The following is a 13,600-nucleotide window of genomic DNA, read 5'->3' on the forward strand; positions in this document are numbered from 1 at the left end:
ATAATTATATAGACAGACAGTTGTATTATATAGCCTGGTTGGCACCATGGGCAAACAAAAACGGGAGTTCCCCCCTCCGTGAACAGCAAGCGGAGCTGCTCAACACGAATGGATCTCACTTAGGGCACCAAATGGGCTAGAGCCGGCCCTGTGTACGGCAGTAGACAGTGTGGGAGGAAGTGGTGCCTGGGAGGCGGAGTTCGGGTCAAAACAGCCGTCTCAACAAAATGTGGACATTTAGACTCCGCCCTCCGCCTGCAGCCCAGAGCAGGGCGGCCGAATGAAAGCTCATCAATTCCCTAAAGCATAACATCCATACCTGCGGAGAAAGAGAAACGCAGCACACTCATGACTGTAATTCAAGATATTTTTTCGATTCTCATATGGGTTTTCCTGCAGTGGATATTTGTTAAATGGACTCTCGTATTCTGAAGCCACTTTTTTTTCAAGCTGAGCGTTCGCTACTTTATTCTTGCACGGATTTAACCGTAAAGACGCTTTTGTAAATTGTGAATCTTCTAATGTTCTGACCTGGAATTGGGAGTCTTCGAAGTGAAAGATCATGTAGCCCAAAGGTACAGTGTTCTCTGTATTATATTTGAATGTAATCTAAGGCTTTATGATGCAGTCTGACAACCGGACTATGGGGTAAAGCTAGTGCAGACTAAGTTACTAGTTATCCATCTATGTGTTAAAAGTGCGTAATTTTCACGAGGAGAAAGGGATGGATAATGTTTGGATACAATGGGCCGATAAATAAAGTCACGGCGTAAAAGACACGAATCAACCATCAACCTAAACACAGGAGTGTTGTTGGTTCCATTCAGCTTCAGTTCTGCTGGCTCTCCTGTCTCTTTCAAAGTTTGCACCTTAATTATGTGAGCACTGGCTGAAATTGAAATGTAGGCCTATTGTGGGGGATACTATGGCTACTTTATAGTCTGAAAAAACAATTTGCACTAAAACAAGTGTCGTTGTAGGCTGTTGGCCATGCCAGCCTAAAGACGTTCTTCCCTTGACCACATCTGTGTTTCTCTTAAGCAAAATATTCAAGAGAGCCTGTTTTGTGTTAATACATTCACCTAGATATTATTTTCATGGTGTAGGGAGATAGATGAATGCAAATAACAGAAGTTAAAATGAGCTCTTGCTCACAACACCAGCGCTGGCATTGTTTTTGTAAATGAATCCGTTTGACAGCCATTTATAGACAGAAAAATCAGTTCATTTTTCTCCCCCCACTTTGGTGTCCCACTTCAACAGCTGTCATAATTTAAATGAGGTAGATTAATTGATTTTAGATCGGTATAGCTTCTGCTCTCCTGCTGACGAAATCTCTGTAATTCCATTCAGTGTTTTCCTCAAGCTCTTCTGGCTACAGCTTTAAAATGACTTCACTATGAAATAATGTGATAGCTTTTACATCTAGAGCCTGCCATCCAGGCTGCACTGATCATTCCCAGCCTACCACCTTTAAGAACCAGACAGAATTATATTTATAGTTTCACAGAAGACCTGTGTATACCATATGTTACACAACATAGTGTGTATGAAATAACTAAAGCCTGGAGTGAGTACATTTGTACATTTGTGGTTGCTGATGTCTCTGTCCCAATTTATGTTAAATCATGGGCACCACTAGGAAATGAAGAAGAAGAACATTTTGCATACTGATCTATGACTGCAGACTAAAAGGAATATAGGGCAACAGTAAATGTTAAAAAGGTCAGGTCATTCAAATGAAAACACATTATCCTACTTACCTCTACTGGTATATATCACACTGATAGTTTGTGATTTTTGAGATTTCTGCCATAACGAGTAAATGGGAATTAGTTTATGTTCATATGATCAAAAAATGAAACTTCAGTTTTCAATTTCTATTGGAACTATAGGCCTACTGTCCACCAGAGAAATAGTAGCTATATTCATATGATAATAATGTTATTATTCTATCCTAATAATTATGGTTATTATAATATTCATGGTAAAATCATTTACACATTTATAAGAAATTATCTTTTCTTCTTGACACACAAAGCAAGTTTTTTAATCACTTGCCCATCTCACAGACCTGATATGCTTTCATTTTATCAAATGTATCAGCCCACACTAGACACACACATTTTGCTGCTGCGCTTATTGAAGCATACTGTTTAAATCACTCACATCTCTGATTGTTTTCATGTTATAAATGTATTAATAGTATAATGATTGATCAAGACCCACAATCTCCATTAAGTTTGCCAGTCCACTATCGGCAGATATAAAATCAATTATTGAATAACCAAAATCAGTTCCTCAAAATCACTATTTTTCTGTATAGTCCCCAGAGAGGCTCTTAAGAGCCATTGTTATTCATTAAAGTCCGGAGAAGACAGTATTCTCTGGATTTGTCGCAGTGACTGAGCCTTCTCAGTATTTTCTTTCACTATTAATGTAAAAATACAATATATTGATCAGTGGAAACTTAAAGTCAATACAGGGCTGAGACAGCTCCAGAACGATTTTGAAAAACACACATTAAATATTTAAATGGGATTTTAAAATAGTTTGCTCTCTCTTTGTTAAGTAGTTTTGGCTTTGGTGTTCCACACTCACTGAATGTGTTTTCAGGCTTTGGCTGGCCTACCCTCAGGGTTAGTGTGTGTGTGTGTGTGTGTGTGTGTGTGTGTGTGTGTTTGAGTGAGAGGGAAAGAGAGAAATGGAAAGTAAAGGAGGGAGAGTTGTGATATTAAAGCATCGGCTACAAGTCGGGTTCTGCTGAAGGGTTTTAGCTTTCAGGACCAGCCTAGACCTGCATGACTTGGGCTGGTTTGAGAGCAGGCTTAAAGGATTGATTCATTTTTTGTCTGTCAGTTGTCCATACAAACACCAAAACTGGTTTAACTTGCTGAAGTCATTTCTCCTGTTCATATTGGTCAGTTTCCAATGGAAGAGATGCAGGACAACAACAGTCTTCATTTTGTGCAACAATGTATTCTAAACTTCAACTGAATGATAATATGAGGCTTCAGCTGTGTCAGTTGAGAGAAATCAAGTGAGTATCTTTTAAAGTTAGTTACCGTAGCACTTGATGTGATTTACTCAGACTATTGGACCATCATACTGGCTTCAGATAAACTTTGGAAAAGATTTTTGAAATGAACAAGAACACTGGATTTGTCCCCCATTACTAACACAGAAATTGTATTGGCAGCCAGAATGAACAGGAGTAATGATAACAGCAAATAAAAGTTGTTGTGTATATGGGATTGTAAGTATCGTTTGAAGATAGACTTAAGAGAATGTGAATACCCTTAACATTGGTGGCGTGTGCAGTACTTTAGGAGGCGTTTTGCTCAAGGTGTTTCAGAATTGTTTAAATTTATACTTGATTCAACTTGTTCCAACTGCCACCTCCACCTGTTCGACTGAACAGTCAGGAGCAAGCCAAGAGGGCCTGGAGGAATAGGCTGATGTGGTCAAATTTACATTCAGTGGGGTGAAAATACTCGGTTCAGTTTAAGACAGAATCAGCTTGCTCTGCTCCCTCTGCACACCGCTCACATAAACTGCTGACAGCAGCTCACCACGGCCTGAAACAATAAATATCTCTAATCCCTGGCATGTTCCAGTCCCCCTGTCCAGCCTCCGAGCCCTGAATCAGTTTCACCCCCAAACAAAACTGTCCTATTGTACGTGGTTTATAACAATGTTATCAACTTGTTAAAGATAACAAAGGAAATGCTGATTTATAACAAATTAATAACTGTAACTTCCTCTTGACGTAGACTCTCTTGGATAAAATGTGTCCAACTAACTGGTTTGACCTGTACACAATATGCCTCACAATATGAGATTTATGTCTAAAGTGTGTTTCTACCTCTGATGAAGCCCACGTACAGTCGCATCTCTAAACTTTGTCCCAGAGCATCTCTGCCCCACAGGTAGAAGGGAGAATTTTACCCTTGCAGATTACTGAAAAATTATTTTTAATATTTATTTTATTCATGGTCAACGGACATTAGGTCATCTAGCTATGGGGGCAGAGAGGTAGGGGGAGAGGTTTACAAAAGGTGAAGCAGATTGTTACTGTACAATTCTGTGTATATGCACTTCTGAAGGTCCTTACTGTAAACGCCTTGTGTACTATTTTTAACTAATAACATAATTTTAACAAATAAGACAATCTGATTTTGTGTCACATCTCTCACCTATCTCAATGCTCCCTCTTCCATGCAGTTTTCCTACTCACAACTGAAGTTACATCTAATGACTACCATTTTTGGCTGACTGCAGAGCTCAGCCCTACACATGAGTGTGTTTAGGCACTACTGAGCTGCTACTAACTAGTTGACGCTGATTGGATACGGTTGAGACGGTGACTTTGTGCATGTATGATTCATTTGCAGACTGGATGCTAAGGGGTTAACATCTCCTGCTTTGACTGCAGCTGGGAGAGACTGCTGCGGGAGGACTGGGCCGCTTGTGAATGCCTTGGCACCTGCTACTCGTTAAAAAGAGTAGGAATGAGTCTCCAAAAGTCTCCAATAACACCAGAAAAAGTCGCTAGATTTGTCGCTAGTTGCTTTTTTTTAAAAAACGAGTCTCTAGAGGGGTCCGAATTGTTGCTAAATAAAGCAACCAAGTTGGCAACACTGCTTGCCACGTCAGTCTTATCTCACATTCAAACTCCATTGGCCGCTTTCCAAAAGGTACTCAAAAAGTACTCAGTGGAAACACGCCTTATGTGACTACCTGCCTGAGTGGTCACACTTTGTTCGGAGGCCTGGGTTGTTGTTCTGTTGTCCGTTTCTACATTTGCAGCGTGCGCCTGTTTTCAAACACGTTGTCATTGGCCTAAATTGAAAATTGAAAATTGAAAGTAAATTGAAAGCTTTGTCTAACAGTTCAGCTCCCTCTTCATCACAAATCCGCCTTTCAATATCATACTCCATTTTACCCTCACTTGTCAACAAGACCCTAAGATACTTGGACTCCGTCTCATGGGGCAGCAATTCACTCAACAGCTCACTCAGTCAGACTGCAAACTGCCCCAGCGTGTGCAGAAGATCACAATCGAATGAAGCCAACACAACCACTTCATGTCCAAAGAGCAGAGGTTGCATCTTGAGGTTTTATCCAATACCCACTGAAAACATGTTTGACCTAATACCAAGAATACAGAGCTACCACTTTGCGTTATTTAACTTCCTGATTGCCCAGTCACCCCCCCACTAAAGCAGTGCCCCTCACAAGCCGCCTTTGGAGACACAGTTGTAAGCCTTCTCCAAGTCCACATAACACACTGGATTGGCAAACTATCATGAACCCTCTAGTAACCCTGCAAGGGTTAAGAGCCGGTCCAGTTTTCCACAACCAGACCTGAGGTTTAACAATTGGATGGAGCCTCTTTCCAGCTCCCTGGCATAGGCTTTTCCAGGTAAACTGAGCAGTGGGATACACTGATAATTGGAGCACTTACCCTTTTCGACCAATGCAAACCTAGTTCTTGTGCTGGGCTGGTGCTGGTTCAACTTGCAAACTGTCTTACAACCTGTTTGCTTTTCCACAGGCTCAAGAGCCATGTCCTTACGTCACTGTATATGTCTTGAAACGTCTCTGAGACTATAATTACAACAATGTCGGACTAAATCGTCTCTCTGCAAATGTTGCTCCTGGCTTTGTGAGCCTACATTGGCATCCAAACATGACTGGAACAACACATTATTGTTGCTCGTCTTATTCGCTATGGACCGCGTTAACGTTCTTATTTACACTGAACGTAAAATGTTAAAGTTAGATTTTGTTGTAAGCTAACGCTAGCCTGTATCAATCGCATTGCAGTTAAACAAATAAAATGAAATGAATGATAAGCATTTCATTCGGTCTTGTTGGTGAGATAATCCCGCCCCCAGCCCCTGACGTAAGTGGTTCGTGGTTCACTAGCAAGGAGTTTGTGCTGCTCTGGAACCAGTTTTCCTGGCAGAGAGCCGGTTCTTTGGCAGTTGAAAAGCGAGGAACTGGTTAGGCACCGGCTCTGAACCGGCCCTGGAACTGCCTTGGTCGAAAAAGGGGTAACTGTTGTCCCTTTATTTGGATAATGGGAGCAACTATCAAAGTCTGCCATTCCAAAGGCACTGTCCTTGCCTGATCTCCACTTGACCCTAAAGAATCTAATCCTAAATTCAGCCAAGATAGCCCAACATTGCCCAGAGCCTTAAGCATCTCAGGGTGAATCTCATCCTCACTGGGCTTCTTAATAGCCTCAGAGGCCTCTGTCAGCAATATGGATGAGGACTTCGCTAATCTAAAATAACAGAAAACAGCTCTGGAAAAAAGAGCCGCCGAAAAAGTCATTCAATAATTCTTCTTTAAAGTCTATTTAGGGCAGTGGTTCAAAACATGTTGGAAAAGTCAGTGTCTACATTAATGTTGTTTCCTTCTTTACTCTGAAATAATGCGTTTCGGATGTACTGAAATGGGGCTTTTTGTAATCCTCGGCCATATGGTGCCTTAAAGAAGAGCAGGGTAATGGGGGATGGGTTGGATGAGACATGTAGGTCAGCCTGAAACACGGAACAATAAGTAGAGAACTAATCCTTGTTGTCAAATTGTAAAGTGGAGAAATTTGTTTACCCAACAGTACTGCACCATCTGAGTGTGCACACCTTGAGAAACACAGTGAGACTTTTAAGTCCATGGCTGTGATTTGTGCATTAGTGAATATAAACCAGTGGTGCACTATGGGATAGCAGCAAATTTAGGGAGTTCTGGTAGGCACTCTGTTAGTCTGAAGGATAGTATAAGAGATGTGAGGGAAAGTAAAACTGCTTTACAGTATTTTTGTATGTGTTTGAAGTGTTCAAACTTGACCTCATGGCTGGTATTACAGCTTTCCCATAGCAACATTCCAATACTAAGGCTACTAAATTAGCGTAATTTCGTTTTCAGTTTGGATTAAGCCTAACAGTCTGTTTTATGTCAATGTAGAGGAAAAAGTAACTGCTGCATTTCTAAGAATAATCCCAAAAAACACACTGGCCCTGATCTCCTTTCTCCCTACCTCCTTAAAGAAGCATCTTATGTGATTGCACATATTTGTAACTCTTTTAACAGGTACTTTTCCCACAGTGTGGAAAACTCCGAATTTAGAGAGTTTAGAATTTTTAATAAAGCATTTGTAATCTGGTTTCATACCTGTGCATCGTACCAACACATCTCTCTCTTTGGTTGTGAATGATTGGTGACTAGTTTGGTTAACAGCTTCTGTGTTAATAATTCTGTCGAAGGCCTTTAATACAGTAGGTCACAACATGTTGATGAGGGGTGTTCCATCAATGTGGATTAAGGAAAAGCCTGGTTTATTATGATAAGTATAATAAGTCTAGTTTAAGTGAGAGATGCATTCCAATAAACTGGCTTATGTGACTCCCCTCGCAGTAACCATGGTAGCTTTTACCGCCGAACTAGCTTGCGAGCTTACTTTAGCTGTGTGTCAATTTATTTCTGGAGGGCGGAAACAAAATCCCAAAAGGCAGATCGCCACGTTTCTTTTCGTGCATGCGTCACTTTTGTCATGTCCGATTTAGTAGACTTAGTTTTTTAAGCAAATAGTCTGGCGTACAACTTTTTTTTCACAATGTGACGAGGCATGAATTTACACACCTATTTCAGTTAATCCGGTTTTTTTCAATGCAACTTGTGGAGTGAACCCTTTATTTGAAAGCTAAACATGTATAATTTAAGAAAAGTGTGCAAAATCTTTTAGTTGTCCTTTTTATTCATTGTTTTGTTCTAGCTGTCAAGACAAAAAAAAAAAAACAGATTAAATCCAGTCTCAACCATGACCTTCTGCTGCTGTGGTAAAATGTATACTTACATCATTCTCTAGTTTCTTTATCTCCAACTTAATTTATTACGTTTTTAGCTTTTTGTACTCCATATCGAGTTTTTGGTTTTCAGTTCCCATAAGCATATGATGCTTGCAGATCGAGCCGACATCCTTTGATAGAAATCGTGTCAAAGAGTAGCTGATTATATAGTTGCCAATTCTCAATTCATCATTCCTTGCTTAAGTAGTTGTTCCAACTGTGTCCTATTATATAGCAAGGTGCATGGTTATACAAAATCTGTAGAATGAAGATACAGCCCAAACATTATTACGTTTTCACTTGCGGCCGAGTCCTTTTTTTGCTGTTGAGATTGCTCCTGTTGATTTGTAACAGAATAATTAATATAGGGCAGGGTTACTTCGCCCAGTTAGGCCAGTTAACAATAAATTCATTGTAGTTGTGAGTTCTCCCAAGTTAGCCTACACCATCATTATGAATATATCTCTTAGTATTCAGCCTACTGATAATATAACCAGTCTTATTGTATCTAGTGATCTAATTGTTATATTTATTAACAACTACAATAGGTAGGATTGAATTACTCGTGCATTTTATCAGTCTGCAATTTTTTTGCAATGCCATCTCTCTGGCTCTGTTAATGGGAGCAATATTGCCTGTTTTTGTGACCGTCACCTGATATTCTTCATAAAGCTTCTTCAGCGCTGCTTTTCACCACTTTTTGCGACATCTTATTGGCTGCTCCTGGCTGTTCCATTGATTAATACGGGCTGCTTATATACTCCACGCTCGCGCACAATGCTGGCTTGTATAGCCTGGGTTGGGTTAGCCTTGACTAGACTCACTGCGCTAACACCCACTAACACTCACTAACACCCCCCTGCTCTCTTTATAATCTGTATCACTTATTAAGGCTTTTATGTTCAAATTATCTGTTTCATTTCTATGTAGATGACACTACATAATATACACATGCATACAAAATTGAGCATGCATTTAGATGATTTGAGGGGGTGACTCTTTTGCAGTGTCAACACGGCTTGATGTTTTGTTTTGTTTTAAATAGCATTAATCTACACGTAAGTCCACTGAATGGAGGTGTTTTGAAATATAATATAGGCAAAAGTAGACTACATTTAACGACAAAATATTATGAATCTACGTGCCTTGATAATATCAAAAGTCTAATACACATAGATAACATTGACCAGATTTTCTTTGGCTGGGACATTGTAATCTTCTGTCTTGAAGCCTTGATTCAAAAGCTTCCAACACTAGGCGTGGGATGATATGAAAATTTCAAAGCGTGACTATTCTGGCCAAATAATTGAAATCCACAACATTCTCCCAATAACCATCAAAATATGCTGATGGCTCATAAAATGGAACTAAAGAATACATCAAATGGGAAGCGTATATTCTGTAAAATAAAATGAATACTGCTTGAGTTGAACTGTTACACATGACCTGTGGCCAAGTTAATGTTAATGTTAGGGTTAGAGGCAAAACTTTTGTAAACTGCAATCAATTCACCAGAGACCACAGCTCCGCTCTGCTGAGACCATGGCAGAAAAATCAGCTGTGGTAACAACAGCCAGGCATAGGACAGAAAGAACGGTCACACATTACCACATCGGTAATATATAACATTTGTGGCAATTCACCATGAATTAGGAAATAACTGTAAAACTGTACGATAGCAAGGTAGACAGGTTTCTCAAGTCACTCATGATATTCACAATTATCCCGATAATGTAAATTCACTTTAAACTTGTGAGTGTTATTTTAATTGAGATCCACAATACAATCAAATATCATCTCATCCCTAAGCAACATAGCTGCAACCCAGTATAAAAATTATTTGTACCTGCCATGTGCACAGTGCCACTCAGGGCAATCATCGTTTAACTCCTTTGCACCTTACAAATTATTTAGAAGATTAAAATAATCTGTTAAATACTTGGCACATTGATATGTTTCACACAGTATGTAAATGGTAAATTGGACCTACACTTATATATCGCTTTTCTAGTCGCTTTGCGACCACTCAAAGCGCTTCACACACACATTCATACTGGTGGCAGAGGCTACCCTAAACGGTACTACCTGCCACCATTGGGAATTCATTCACACACAGATGAACACAGCATCGGGAGCAATTTGGGGTTCAGTATCTTGCTCAAGGTTGCAACGGTCAGGGATCGAACCACCAAACGGTTTGGGGCCAACCAACTCTACCAACTGAGCTACAGCCGCCCATGTCTTATAGAAACACTACCACCAGTTGAATGTAAATATAATTGATAGCTCTGTCTTTGTTGTTCTCCTTGTGTTAGCGTAGCTTTTCTCAGGGTAGTGTGACTTCCTCCCACAGTCCAAAACCATGCATGTTAGGTTCTATTGCCCAAAGGTGTGAATATAAGTGTGAATGGTTGTGTGACCCTTTGTGTCAGCCCTGCGATTGCCTGGCGACCTGTCCAGGTGTGCTTTGTCTCTAGCCCAGTGTCAGATGCCATTGGCTGCAGCCCCCCATGACCCTGTAAAGGATAAGCGGTTAAAGATAAAGGATGGATGGATAACCGTGTCAGAGACAGTGGATGAGTCCTGCTGTAAATCTGTATCAATGTAGACCGTAATGTTGTAACGTTAATTCTGTTACAAGTGTTGAGCCGTGAGCTGGAGATTATGTACAGAGGGGGAAGGGCTCCATTTAGAGGGATTTAGGTCGTTACTGGAAATGTCATGTTAATACTGTTGTTATTTACCCGATGTGTGTTCAGTTGAAGTGGTTCTGCTTCTGTCCCCTCTGTCTATCTGTGTGTCTCACCTGTCTGTGTGTCGAAACATTTTACACACTCACTGGGATATTTTGATAGAAGTTTAGATTGCTGTTTGAGACATTTTCATACATTGCCTAACATATTCATCTCTGTTGGCCAAGTGTGATTGGTTTTCCTAGGCTGTAAACCAGGGCCCACTCTACTCAAGTCCAGAGAATGCATCTGGAATGTTTTTGTAATTGCCAACAATCCAAACACTTTTACAATTAAGCAGTTTAGTCACAACAATTACATTTTTGCTGGCTAGCTCAATCAGCTAAAACAAACACACGGATGACTCAAATTAATGGAATCCTTAATCAAATCTTCCCTTTGTAGGGAGAAAGATGGTTACTTTTAGTTTAGCTAGCATTATTACAGGAGCTTTCAGATACTGTAGAAGAGGAGATTTCCACAACCGCATACAGGTGTAGGTGGATATTAAATCTCTGTGGACTTCATATCTCTGTTTTCCAGTCAGTTGTTTTTGTTTGACGGCATGGCTCTGCTCTGAATTCACTTCAGTGATGCTCTGGAACGATCTTACCGCAGACTGTCCCTGAGCTGTAACAGCCCTAAACCTGTACTCCAGAAAAGGAGCAGATCAAGCAGAGCCACACCGTGGTAGTCACGAGGATCAATAAAGGGGACGACATTATGGAATTCTGAAGAGAAACTGAAGGTCTTGGAATGGACTTGAGGCGAGTTTTACTGCTGCCGAACTTTGATACATATAAAAAAATGTGAAAATGATTACACAGATAGTGTGACAAGCATGTCGCCAAGCACACACAAGATGTACAGATGCAGAAAAGGAAATATACTACATAAATGGTAGTTAATAGGGAAAACATGACCCAGTAACTCCTGAAACAGTGATCAAGTAGTTACATTTAGGGGGACTTGAATCAACAACCCCGTTGATTTTGAGCCAATACTATTGATTATTTGTATTGTCTTTAAGATGAAAAGCAGAAAATGACAACCAAGTCAAGACAATATGGAAATCAATTTGCTTTAATGTTGAATTTAAATGTTGAATTCAAATACAGTAGTGCAGTGTCCATAGGAAGTGTGTATTTATATAGTGGGAGATGCAACATAAGAAGTGAATAAAGCTAAACCTCTGCTTAGCATGCTAGTCACGAATAACAGAATTTGCACATTACATGCCACACTACAATGTCTGCAACTCCATAAAACACTTACTTTTCATAAGGTACACACACCATCCAGCACATACACATTGAACATTGATATTCGCTGGAAACTATTTGAATATTATTGGAAATCCTGAGTGAATTGGGTTACTGACCAGGTGTAGGCCTATCACACAATGGGGCGGAGCTCCCCTAAAAGGTGTCTGATCATAAACCGTGCAATGCCGCAACATGTCCTATGAAAAAATTCAAAAAATTCAAAATTCAAAAATCTGCAAAATCCAGGATGCACACCTTTGTGCCATGCACAAGCCACATACGAAATCTTAGGTCAGTCTGACTGACGGTCAGCGAGATATGCCCTAGACACCCTAGACACACACACACACACACACACACACACACACACACACGCTTCTTGCTTTTATAGATAGATTTCTTTACAATGGTTAGATTGTTTTCAGCGTATCCTTCTGCTTGGTAAGAAAACAGTCTGCAAAGCTGAGCTGTCAGATGGAGTATGTTGTATAGTAACTGTAAAGGTCCTGTATATTTGGAGTCAGAGCCTTGTTCACCCAGCTCCAAAAGATATAAGCCTTCCTCGGTTTCCACATATTCCAACATTATGTCTTTAACATTTCCTTAATTCAGAATGGATGATTAATGTCATTTACATGTATTGTCTGTGAGACAGCTGTTGTTGTCATAGCCAGTACAACATAGAAACATGTAGACCAAACAAAAACTGTTAACATACACATTGATGCATCCCAGGTCACAGCAGTGTCAGCGGGCCAGATTGTTCAGTGCTGCTATGGCAGAAGAGACTCGTCTAGTCGTGTATCTGTGGCCATATGTTTGTGATGGGGAGTGTTGATTGAAGGGGTGATCAGTGTCATTTGCTATTGTGAGTGCTAGGCTTATGATAGCTCAGTGGTTGCTGTCTAAGACATTGGGTGTGGGAAGGCTTGAGTTTGTAGGCTGTGTGTGTGATGCAGCAAGTTTTATTTTGAAAGGAATAGTCATTCAGCAGTATGATGGAGCGGCAAGGGGTCTGCAGGGATTCTTTCTTGAGTTTGGTGTGTACTCCTCCAGGACTACCTCTCTCTGCTGGTTTTATGTTGCAGAGAATATTAGATCATAGTTATAACAGTTCTATCAGATGAGGTTGTAGCACTGAGCTGCTATTGTAGGAGACTTACCAAGAGATTAAGAAGAGGCACAAACATGGATGCAAAGAACTAAACTAAACAAAGGTTTATAAATTACAATGGCACATGTCCATCATGACGGTGAATATCAACAAGAAGGCTGAGGACTGCATGAAGAAAACCATATGGTGGTGGTTTAATCAAGGGAGGCGGATTCTTGTCTCTTCATGGCTGCTGCAGCAGGAGTTGTGTCATCAAAAAACTCCAATTATTTTTGGTGACTACAAGTGACAATGGAAGTACAGGTTCTGGCTTAGAACAAGAGGAATGATTACCCTACCTTGAACTAAGCTGGTAAACATGGCAGTCCTTGAAATAGCAGCCTTCTGAAACAAGTGCATTGAGGAAAACACCAGGTTTCTTTCATGCCCCAAAATCTTTGTGCACTCAAACTGACTGGCCACGTAGTCAGCTTTGATTCAGAAAATAGTACAAGACCATTTCACATCTCAAGGCAGATAAATGCAAAACCCTGTAAAAATCTATACTAAGTAAACTAAATAGTAGTAACTAAATAGTAAATAATGCAGAAATGGTTTTCATATGTATGGGACATAGGGTGTGCCATATCGTAT

General features: G+C 40.2%; 1 protein-coding gene across 1 annotated transcript in view; it reads left to right on the forward strand.

Annotated features, from left to right (window-relative positions):
* Positions 1-285: 285 nt before the first annotated feature.
* Positions 286-13,600, forward strand: part of pdzd2 (PDZ domain containing 2) — a 58,288-nt gene continuing 44,973 nt past the window's right edge. The window contains exon 1 of the mRNA XM_059337869.1: positions 286-575. The gene's annotated coding sequence lies outside the window, so the exon portion shown is untranslated. The remainder of the gene's footprint in view (positions 576-13,600) is intronic.

Source organism: Centropristis striata, chromosome 7 (assembly GCF_030273125.1).
Source record: "Centropristis striata isolate RG_2023a ecotype Rhode Island chromosome 7, C.striata_1.0, whole genome shotgun sequence".
Classification (NCBI taxonomy): Eukaryota; Metazoa; Chordata; class Actinopteri; order Perciformes; family Serranidae; genus Centropristis; species Centropristis striata.